Raw genomic sequence first — 12134 nt, 5'->3', positions numbered from 1 at the left:
TGCTGCCACTGCTTGAATGAGAACTAACCTACCAGCTTGGGAGAGGGTCTTAGCTCTCCAACCTTCTATCCTATTCTGGACCTTTTCTAAGATGCTTTGGCAGGCTGCAATTTTTGATCTACCTATGAGAAAGGGGAGCCCCAGATAAATAGAGCAAGAAGGATTAGGGTTGAAAGGAAGGATATTTAGGATGGAGGAGCAGGTGGAGGGTTTGGTATTATTGCTGAATCTGATAGAGGATTTTCTATTGTTGATGGATTGACCAGACCAAGCACAATATTTGTCTAAACAGGTTTTAATACAGTTAGCTTCAGGGAGGGATGCCTTTCCAAAGATAAGCAGATCATCTGCAAACAGCAAATGATGAATGGCAGGGGATCTCCTGGCTATCTTCATGCCTTTTAATAATCCAAGACTTTCTTCTCTAAACAATAATCTGGATAGCACTTCTGAACCCAAGATGAAGAGGAAAGGGGAAAGGGGGTCTCCTTGCCTCAACCCTCTTCCAGGAAGGAACTTGCCAAAGGGGCTGCCATTTATGAGAATGGAGAAGGAGGGGGAAGAGATGCAGGAAGCAATCCAACTGATCCAAATGGCATGGAAACCCAACTTCTTCATGACTGCCAGAATCAAGGGCCATTCCATTTTATCAAACGCCTTTTCCATATCCATATGCAGAAACATGAAACCTCCTTTACCTTTCTTGTTCTTGAAAGAATGCAAAAGTTCATGGGCTAAAATGGAATTGTCTTGGATATTTCTCCCTGGCACAAAAGCAGACTGGAGAGGGGAAATAATCTTAGGGAGCAAAGCTTTCAGCCGATTTGCTAGGATTTTTGAGATGATCTTGTAGGCAATATTGCAGAGGCTTATGGGCCGAAATTGATCAACTGTGTGAGCCCCATTAAGCTTGGGGACCAAAGTGATGAAGGTGTGGTTCAGCTCTTGGATCAGCTGCTTATTCTGGAAAAAATTCCAGACACACTCCAGGACCTCTCTTTTGACAGTAGGCCAGTATCTTTTGTAAAAGAGGGCAGTGAATCCATCTGGACCAGGAGTTTTTTGTGAGCCAAGACTAGAGAGGGCTTGAAACACCTCTGCTTCTAGGGGGATAGAGAAAAGGGACAGGTTTTCTTCTTCGGTTATGGTGGGGTTGAAAAGGTTCAGGAGCTCTTCTTCAATGGGGGGAGAGGTGGAAGAGAACAAGTTGGTGAAATGTGAAACAAAATTTCCACCAATTTCTGCTCTATCTGAAACCCAACCCCCATTTCTGGATTTAAGGAAATTCACTGCATTGGATCTCCTTCTGATGATGGTGGATGTGTGGAAGAATTTAGTGTTGAGATCAGTGCAAGTAAACCAAACTTCTCTGGATTTAGATTTCCAGAGAATCTCCTCTTTGATGAGAAGCTCATCAAGGTTTATCTTCAAGTTAGCCTCTAAGGAATAGGATTTAGGACAAGGAAAAAGCTGTTGGACCTCGTCAATTTTAGCTTTAGTTGCTTTGATTTTGGACTGAATATTTCCAAAGTGAAGGAAATTCCATCTTTTGAGAGAGGCTTTGGTGTGATTTAATTTCTGGTTTAGGGAGGAGCTAGGGGAGCCATAAACCGGCTGGTTCCAGGCTGCATTGATAACAAACTCACATGAGGGATCTCTAGTCCAAAATTCTTCAAATCTGAAAGGTCTAGGCAGCAAGGTAGTATTGTAGTTGGTGTTAAGGGAGATGGGGTGATGGTCAGAGGTTGTGGCAGGGAGATGAATGAGGGAGTATTCAGGGTGCAGATGTATCCAGCTGAGGGAAGCTAGACCTCTATCTAGCCTTTCTTTGATAGAGGCATAACCTTTCCTATTGTTACTCCAAGTGAAAGGGTTTCCAGCAAAACCAAAGTCAACAAGGCCAAATTGATCAATAAACAGTTTGAAGGGGCAAGTGGAGGAGTTAGCAACAGGCCAACCTCCTTGTTTCTCCGATTGATCAAGCACAAAATTGAGGTCCCCAATACAAAGCCACGGACTAACAAAAGCTTCACCAACAGTGGTGAAAGAGTCCCAAAAAGCAGTTTTGTCTTTCTTACAAGGGGGGCCATATATACAAGAAAGGATCCAAGGGGAATGGGGGGGATCAGAATAACACCAGGCAGAGATGTTATTCTTGTTTGTGATAAAAACATTCTAAATCAATTCCAGGGCGCCAAGCAAGGACCAGACCACCACTAGAACCGATAGGGGCAACTTGAGACATTAAGCAGAAACCAAGAAGATTGAGAGAAGCTGAGACCAGAGAGGGGGAGGATTTGGTTTCTGAGAGGAAAAGAATGTCAGGGCTGTTTTCGCGGATAAGCATCCGCAGGGACCGAACTGCAGCTGGCCTGGAAAGCCCCCTGCAGTTCCAAGAGAGGATCTTCATATGTTCTTTGGGGACATATCATTGTCCCCTGAGAGAGAGAAATTTCTGAGAATAGGAGAGGGAGGAGCAGCTGCCTGTTTGTTCTTGCGGGTGGTTTGGATGATATTTCGAAGGTGAGGGGGGGTGACAAGACTGGTGGGATTAGCCAAGGTGTCCATTTGGTAAGTAGTGTCCATATCTTCGGGTAGGATTCCATGGAGGTTGGAGTCAGAGCCTTTTTTGAGAGAACCAGAGGCACCAAGACTACACTTCCTTTTTCTGGAAAGCTGAGTGGTTATGGAGGTGGGGTTGGCATTTGAGGGTTCTTTCTTGTTGTGGAGAGGTTTAAACGGTTTGGGATGTCTAGAGGGGTAGGGAGAGGACCTGTTGTGGGCTGTTTTTTTGAGTGAGGTTTTGGCGGGGGAATCTGGTATTTTTTGAAAATCAGTTGGTGGCGTGGAGTTAGTTGGGCTTTTTAGAGGGGTGGGTTGGTTTTTGGTATGGGTTACATGGGAATTTTTTTGGGCTTTTTCTGCAGCTGATTTGTGGGGCCCTGGATGGAATAGTTGGAGGTTAATGGAGAGGGAGCCAGGAACTAGATTGGTTGGGGTTTCAGGAGAGGGATAGTTAGCTATAGTAGTGGTTTGTAGGATGGGGTGGTTGATGAGAAGGGGTTCAAGTAAAGAGGAGGGGTCAGATCTCTTAGCAGTGGGGGGGTTTCCCAAATGAGCATTTAATGAGGTGAAGGGTGCACTAGGGTTGCTTTTTTGGGTAAGGAGAACAGTGGGAGGTGTAGTGGGCTGCACGTTCTGATTTCTGATGGAGTAAGAAAGGGAAGGGGTTAGGTGGGTGAGATTGGCCTGGTTGAGGTGATTGGGACTCGGGCCTTTTGCCTGAGTTGACTCAGCACCATGGTTGAGGTCAGTGGGAGCTGGAGCGCCATCTGAATAGCCCCAAGCTCCGGCACGCATGGGATGCAAATTTGAGAATAAATTGACTTTGAGAGAAATGGAATACTTATCAGGGAAGCTTTCTTCTGGAGGTGCACGACAGTTTAGATTTGAATGCCCAATTCTGCCACAACGGACACAGTAGATGTCCAATCTCTCATACTTCAGGGAGATCCAAGTTGGCTCTCCATGCTCTCTCCGGAGCTGGAATCCAGGGTTCAAAGGAGTGAAGACATCGATCTCAACCAGCAGCCTAAGATAACTCCTGAAGGCCCGTTTATCACCACTGTTTTCTTCGACCTTAAGGAGGTTTCCCAGGCCCTTCCCAATAGCAATGGCATTTTTTAGAGACATGTGAACCAGAGGTAGCCCATGTACCTGAATCCAGAAGGGAAAAAATTTGTTTGTCAACTCTCCCAACGTTGCCTGCGGATGCCAGTGTTGAAGAGTGAGCAAAGAGCCATTTACATTCCAAGTGACAAGCCTATGGATTCTATCAATATGTTCTTGTTTACTGAACTTGAACATAAACTTGTTTGGGCCAAGAGCTGCAAAAGAGAAAGGGCAAGCAAAGTCCCAAGCTCTTTGAAGGGCTGCATTAACGGAGTGGTTGTTGTGGGTTTTTTGGGAGATGATATGTCCTACTAACGGGAGGATTTCAGCAGGATTAGTATTATGGGGAAGAGTTTCTATTTGAGATGTGGGGTCTTCCCAGGAGAGGGCGGCTGTCTGAGCAATGAGAGCTTCAATATCCATGGGGGAGATAGGAAGGAGGAGGGAGAGAGGGGTGGGGGGGAAGGGGAGGAGGAGGGGGAGACTAGGGGGGAGACTTTGTCTCAGGGGGAAAGTTCTTCCAGGGAGAGCTCTTTCAGAGGGAGAGAGCGAGTTCAAATCTCTCACAAAACTATTTTTTAACTCCTTTTATAAGGGTTTCGAAATTACCTATAATGCAAGTAAATTAAAATCCTAGGACCTAGGCCATTTTCACGTTAACAAAAGAGTAATCCTACATTAATAAATAATAATTAGTTTATAATTTTTTTTAGTCACTACCATGATTTCAATCGAATTGAAAATTGCTTAAACTTACAAATTAAACATTCTACAAGAAACTTAGATCCAAAAAATGCATTATTCTGACCGAAAAGTGAGGAAAAAAAAAAAAAAGCTTAAGTACAAACAAATTAATGGTAGTAATAACGAGAGAGCTCCAACGCTCAGGAATAATAAAAACGACATCAAGGCGCAAATCCTCATCAACATTATAATAAAACAAAAGGTCCTAATCACTCTGCCAAGTGCAGTCCCGACGTATGTGTTGATTTATCAATAAACCATGCACAGATTTGAACAAAAAAAGAATGCAAATGTGTTTGACTCTTCTCACCTTCTTTTTGTTTTTGGCACCCAAATGTATGCTGCTGTCATTGGCCTTGACTTCGAACACAATGCCAATCTGCATCTCTCATGTTTCGCCCAATACCCCCCACTATACAAGCTCACCAAGGATTTTGCTTGAGAAATATTACAAGAACTCACTGGGATTCTCCTGAATACCTTCAATGAAGCAAATCCCTCTGATCTCCACTGCATTCTCTCCTCCTCGTCACTGGAAAACTGATTTAAGCTCTCTAAGTCTACTCCCCAAAAACTCCTTCTCTATCAATCTTAACCCAATTTTGTACACACCAGAGTAGCTGTTGACCAGTGAGTCTGTAAGTGCAGTGTAATGGTGAAGTGCCTCACAGAAGAACTCTACAAAGGACATTGATTGGATTCTTCCAAAATTGAACAATTCTTCCTCTACTAAAATAAGAATCTTTGGGGACAGTTTGATCATACCACCCAGGAAGTTTTTGAGCATTGAAAATGTTCTGTTGGGCATGTGGAGTTGGTGAATCATGCAATTGGCTATGAAAGTATTACCAACTTTCATTCTTTCAAAATCTTCTTCTCTTTCCATCACCATCTGATCAAACATGAAGGGAAGATTGATTGAATCTGCATACTCTCTCAACCTTCTTCCTCTCTGTTCAACATGGACACCATTTCTCTTGTCCACTATGATTGCTGTCACTCTGAAAACAATCTCCTTCCTCATTGCAATCTCAACCATTAGTGGCGGCCATTGGATCCCCTCCATGATGTCGAAATCAACGACATGAACCTCCCGATCGCCTCGTGTTGCCTCCATGATCGCTTGGTTCGCCTTGAAACGCGTGAATTTCACATAAGGAGAGAGTTCCTGGAGAATCTGAAAGGCAAAAATAGTGTTATTGTGCTCTTCTACATCTCGTGATCTTCTAGACACCGTACATAACGTCTCCTCCAGACAGGTCGGGTAAAGCTCACGCTGCATTTCAAGAGCGTTAATGCTCATGTAATGCAGGGCTCGAGTGAAGAAAAGAGCCAACCTTTTAAATAAATCATCTCCATAACCATTCCCTATATCAATTAAGAGATAGTTAAGCTTCTCAACCGCAGCTGAAGCAAGAAGCCAGTTTTTGGCTTCAACAGCTTCAGCTCCCATCAATAGCAGATCGGTCAAACTGCTTTCTTGCATCAGCTCTTCTTGAACTCCCCTTAAAGGGGAATTTCTTTCTGTGGATACACTCAAGTTTTCTTGGTTTTCTTCAGTCATTCCATGATCATCTGATCCAATTTCTAAACCATACTGATCATGATCCATTACTGTATCTTGACAGATGGCATCAAATTCCACCAGCTGATCTTCCTCAAGCTGGAGCAATCTTTCCAGGCAGTCGTCATCATCATCAATTGCACCATCTGGGATGGTGTTCGGGGAGAACAAATCTTCCCTTTCAAAGGAAAAAGCAGCTTCCAAGCTACATTCATGGAGTTCGTCAACGCAACTGGGGTTGAAGAGGTAATTAATCGGCTCATATTCCATGGAGTTCATGGAGCTGATGATGAAGCTTAAGAATTTACATAAAAGAAATTCTGACGTGCAAAGCTTGTTGTGATATATGTGTGTTACAAACAAATTGTTTTCTTGTTTTCTTTTTCCATAAGCCCTTTTATTCTTTATTTGATATTTGCTAGTGGCTTCTTTGAGAAATAATTTTTTTTTGTGACCGTTTGATCATTAAGGGCATTGAGTTTCTCCATACGTTGATTTTCCCTTTTATTGTTTCTATTGATTTTCACTTTTATTGTTTCTAGCCGTTGGCCATTAACAATTTCATGGTTTTAATTGTTCAACGGTTTTGACCTTTGACATTAACAAGGTCTAAAGATTTTTGTCTTTTATGGTTTCCAAGCATTTTTTACCGTTTGGTCATGAAGTCATTCAAGGCTTTGGATATTAAAAGATTCTCTTTAAGAAGGAAAACGTGAGCTTCATTTCTATATATTAAGCCAACCTTCTTGTGAATATAACACACACAAAAGAGCATTTGATATATATATATATATATATATATATATATATATATATTATTTCTATGTTTTCAATTATGGATTTTTGTTATTTTACAAGAGAGGAGTTGGGTTGTTCTATTAGTCTTCGTTCTTGGAAGTGTGTCCTTAACGAAGATAGACGCTATAGTCTAATCCTGGGAGGTTGCGTGTCAAAGGATCCGATTGTACCGAGTTACATACTTCGGGAGGCACGAATCAACCTTTAAGGACAACGCACTTGCGTGATTCTATAGCATATTGTGAGATCGTTCTATACTCTATTTTCATCTATTGTATTTTATTTATTTTATTGTTGATATTCATATTGTAATTATTTTATATCAATGAGAATTTATGCACCATCCAAAATTATTTCCAACAATCTTAAAGGTTGAGTCGGATGGTTGCACAAATATTTTTATTAAAATTATAACAATAATATTTAAACTTATAAGAAGTCAAATACTATAAGAGTTAATTTTCATTATGCAATTCGCATACAAGAAAGATGAAATCAATATTGAGTGGAAAGATTTTGTTGTGAAAAAAATCTGAAAATTGACTCATTTATCAAAAAAAAAAGAGCTTGATTTCATGTGTAGGAATGGAAAGTGAAAATATTTTAATTGAAAGAATTTTCGATTATTTGAACTCAAATTTATGTTAATTTAATTTGTTTGTCAAATAATCTTTTATTGTTGGGTTACTATTCTTACAATAAAAAAAGTTAAGCATTTTTATGGAGTTTTAGAACTTAGCACTTTTTTGTTATGTTGTGCTAAGCTTGGCTGGAAAACATCCATGTAAATTAATAATAATAACTGTGAGTGATTATTCATTTTTTGATTGAGAAAATACATAGGCATTGCTAATTGTGTGCAGATGATACCACTTTGCTAAAAGATTTTTGCAGGTAAGCACATTGTATGAGGAAACAATGTGGTGCGTGTATTGAGTCGATCAGTTCTCACGACACCTAGTTGGAATGTGGTGACGACAATCTATTTTGGAAGATCTTGGAGTAAAGCTGTTGGCTTCACTGTGAGTTTTAAACTCTGATTCATATGTCTTATTTTTTTTTTTTGAGACATAATATACAATTTCATTTATTAAAAGAAAAATCAAGTGATGATGGTACTCCTTGATTGAATTAAAGCTGGTGCAAAATTTTATAATTACATGAATTTTGTATATGATAAGTGGTGGCTTCTATTGATTCATCTATTTCAAAAAAGAAATAGTATCTAGCATTTATGTTAGCTATGACATGCTAGATTAGCATAACTACTTTAAGTTCTTTGGTAATTCTTTATATTTATATCATTTAGCTTTCAAATTTCTCTGACATGATGATTCAGAATAAAATATATATGATTATTGAGGTTCATTTGATACATAATAAATTTATCATATCATAAGAATGATATCATTGGCGTATTTATTAAAATGAGCCAATAATAGTTCATTATTTGGTTGGGCTTGATACTTTGCATATTTATTGGGGCTTTAGTTAAAAAGATTTTATTTTAAAATCTTGATAGAACTTTAAATATGCAACCCCTATATATATAATATATAAGGATCATGTTGAAAAATCACAAGTGGTGATTAGTATTTTTAAAACGTCTTTAGAAACTGTCAATTGACAGAAAAGAAAGAAGAGTAAATGATAGATCATACTTATAGAAAAATAGGCTCATAGAAGTTATTTCTTAAAGTTCTTGTGGGTTATTAATGAAATTTTATTTTCTTGTGATTACTTGATTTATTTCATTCGGTATGATAGATTTATACATGTAAATCTTGGCGACACAAGAAAATGAAAAGAACTGATGAATGCTACAATTGTCAATTTTTGGGCTATCCACCAAAGTGTGGGGGGAAGCCTTTATTTTGTTTGTCATATTCATAAGCATTGTTTGAAATACCTCGAAGTGTGGGGGTATTTGACAAATGTTATATTACTCAAAACCTAAAATGAGGAAACTTGGTTTTAAAACCAAGGATTGTGATTTTATTGGTTTTACATGTAATAGTTCATACTATAGATTCCCTACTATCAATAGTGATATTTTAGATTACAATAATATTATTGAATCTAAAAAAGGTTATTATCTTTGAGCATGTGTTCCTTTGAAAAATAAGGAAAAAATTATTTAATGATTTTTTGGTGCTTCTAATAAAATTGTTGATGATGATTTTATTGCTTATATTGTTGATGATGATCCAATATGTTATGGTGAAGCAATTAAATCTATTTTTGATGCATTTTATTTATTTTTAATTTAATTGGTTAGAAGCTATAAATAATTGAAATCAATTATGTCTAACCATGCTTGGGAACTCATTGAGTTATCTCCTAAGACCAAATCAATTGGTTATAAATATGTGGTTAAGAATAAGCTTAAACCGGATGATACAATAAATAAGCACATGGTAGACTTCGTAGCTAAAAGCTACAAGTAAATGTATATGTTGATTATTTGATACTTATTTTCCGGTTACTAAAATTGTATCTTTTGGAATGTTATTTGCCATTGCTTATATTTATAAATTTGTTGTACATCAAATGGATGTCAAAGTTATTTTTCTAAATGATGAAAAGATTTATATGGAGCAGCCCGAGGGACTAGTAATCCCCGGTCAAGAACATAAAGTGTGCAAACTAGTGAAATCCTTGTATGGATTAAAGCAAGCTCCTAAACAATGGCATGAATAGTTTGACAAAGTGATGTTGTCTATTGCATATTTGATTAATGGTGCAAGTAAATACATAGCAAATTTTACAATAATGAATGTGTCATTATTTATTTTTTAATATATTAATGACTTGCTTATTTTGAACTAACATTGATGTTGTGCATAAAGTTAAATTATTTCTTGCATTTAATTTTGATATGTAAAACATAGGTAAAGCTAATGTCAAATTGGACATTAAAGTTATTAGGGATAATGATTGCATTATTTTATCTCATACATATTATGTTGAAAAGATGCTTAAAAGATTTGAGCACTTTTATTATCCACCTATGTTTATACCATATGATTCAAAAATACACTTGGTTAAGAATCATAATGGTGTTTTTGCAAGAAAAATATGTACAAATCCTTGGTAGCTTGATGTTTTGACAAACTGTATATGCCTTGGTATTACATATATTGTTAGTAAATTGAGTAGATATACTCATAATCATGGTATTGAGCCATTGTGATGCGATCTCTAAATTGTTGAAATTCTCAAAGGGCACAATTAATTTTGGTTTGTCTTATTGTGATTATCATGCTATATTGAAAGGAATGCAACTATATTATTGATTCAAATGAGCAAAGCCTACTAATGGCTTTATGTGTTTACTCTGACTGGAGGAGCTATCTCTTGAAAGTCCTCAAAAAGACTTGCATAGCAAGGTTTACTATGGAGTCAGAGTTAATTGCCTTGGAGAAGGCATGAACTGAAGATGAATGGCTAAAGAACCTATTGGTTAATTTATTTAATTTGCCTTTATATGCTAACATAGCTGGATCTATATGTTTATTGTGATTGTCAGGCTGCCAAAGTTCGAGTAAAGAATTTATAATGAGAAAGTGCACAATATTGTGAGGCAACTTATTGAAACCGGTATATGTCCATGGACTTTGTGAGGTCATAAAAGAATTCTGCAAATTCTTTGACCAAGCCACTAGCAAGAAGGCTAGTGAGAGAAACATCGAGGGGGATAGGACTGATACCCAAATTATGACACTGTGATTGATACCCAACCTCTGATTGGAGATCCCATGAATGAGGTTTAATGGGAAACGAAGTCACAAGTGAAATGAGGTATGGTACTATCAATTTATGTTTATTAACTATCTTGTTGAGAAGATTAATAATGAGTCTATCCCTATGGTGTAAGACAGTACAAGATGCAGAGTGATTAAGGATGAGCTTAAAGCTCTTAATGGATCCATAGTCCCTACCTGTTGGGATGGAGTGTTCCCTGCACACACTCTTGATGGATACCACCTATATGAGTGTGGAGGTGCTATCTCCTATGAGACTTGGGTAGGTCTCTAGAGCGCTCATGAAAGCCATTTTATGGTGTAATAACAAAAGATGCAGAATGAGTAAAGATGAGTTTAAAACTCTTAATGGGTCCATAGTCCCTACTTGTTGGGATGTGATGTTCTATGTACACATTCTTGATGGACGCCACCTATGTGAGTGTGGAGATGGTGTCGCTTCGTATGAGACTTTGGCAAGTCTCTAGAGCACTCATGAAACCCAGAGGCGCATGGCCTGTATAAGGCGCCAACCCGCTATAGAACAACCAAATTTTCTTTATTTGATTTGATTTGACTTTTTGTTTATTTGATTTGATTTAATTTTTTGTTTTTGGAGAAAGTTACGTGGATGATAAGTTTGTTTAACTTGTGGATTTGGTTAAAAGAGTTGAACTCTACCACGATTCATTAAGTTCCTACTTATTTATCCTAAGTGCGGTTAAAACCTTCGGGTACCACATCGATGCATACTTTCAATCTCCTTTATTTTATTGTTTGTAACATGTGGGGGATTGTTGTGATATATGTGTGTTACAAACAAATTGTTTTCTTGTTTTCTTTTTCCATAAGCCCTTTTATTCTTTATTTGATATTTGCTAGTGGCTTCTTTCAGAAATAATTTTTTTTGTGACCGTTTGATCATTAAGGGCATTGAGTTTCTCCATACGTTGATTTTCCCTTTTATTGTTTCTATTGATTTTCACTTTTATTGTTTCTAGCCGTTGGCCATTAATAATTTCATGGTTTTAATTGTTCAACGGTTTTGACCTTCGACATTAACAAGGTCTAAAGATTTTTGTCTTTTATGGTTTCCAAGCATTTTTTACCGTTTGGTCATGAAGTCATTCAAGGCTTTGGATATTAAAAGATTCTCTTTAAGAAGGAAAATGTGAGCTTCATTTCTATATATTAAGCCAACCTTCTTGTGAATATAACACACACAAAAGAGCATTTGAGATATATATATATATTATTTCTATGTTTTCAATTATGGATTTTTGTTATTCTACAAGAAAGGAGTTGGGTTGTTTTATTAGTCTTCGTTCTTGGAAGTGCGTCCTTAACGAAGATAGACGCTGTAGTCTAATCTTGGGAAGTTGCGTGTCAAATGATCCGATCGCACCGAGTTACATACTCCGGGAGGCACGAATCAACCTTTAAGGACAACGCACTTGCGTAATTCTATAGCATATTGTGAGATCGTTCTATACTCTATTTTCATCTATTGTATTTTATTTATTTTATTGTTGATATTCATATTGTAATTATTTTATATCAATGAGAATTTGTGCACCATCCAAAATTATTTCCAACAAAGCTAAGGCACAACA

At 37.6% G+C, this 12134-nt stretch overlaps 1 pseudogene; it reads right to left on the bottom strand.

Moving 5' to 3' along the window:
* Positions 1 to 4722: 4722 nt before the first annotated feature.
* Positions 4723 to 6259, bottom strand: LOC132164983 (protein NODULATION SIGNALING PATHWAY 2-like; annotated as a pseudogene).
* Between the last annotated feature and the right edge of the window lie 5875 nt (positions 6260 to 12134).

Source organism: Corylus avellana, chromosome 11 (assembly GCF_965113065.1).
Source record: "Corylus avellana chromosome 11, dhCorAvel1.hap1.2, whole genome shotgun sequence".
Lineage (NCBI taxonomy): Eukaryota > Viridiplantae > Streptophyta > Magnoliopsida > Fagales > Betulaceae > Corylus > Corylus avellana.
This window is presented reverse-complemented; position numbering and strand designations above follow the sequence as displayed.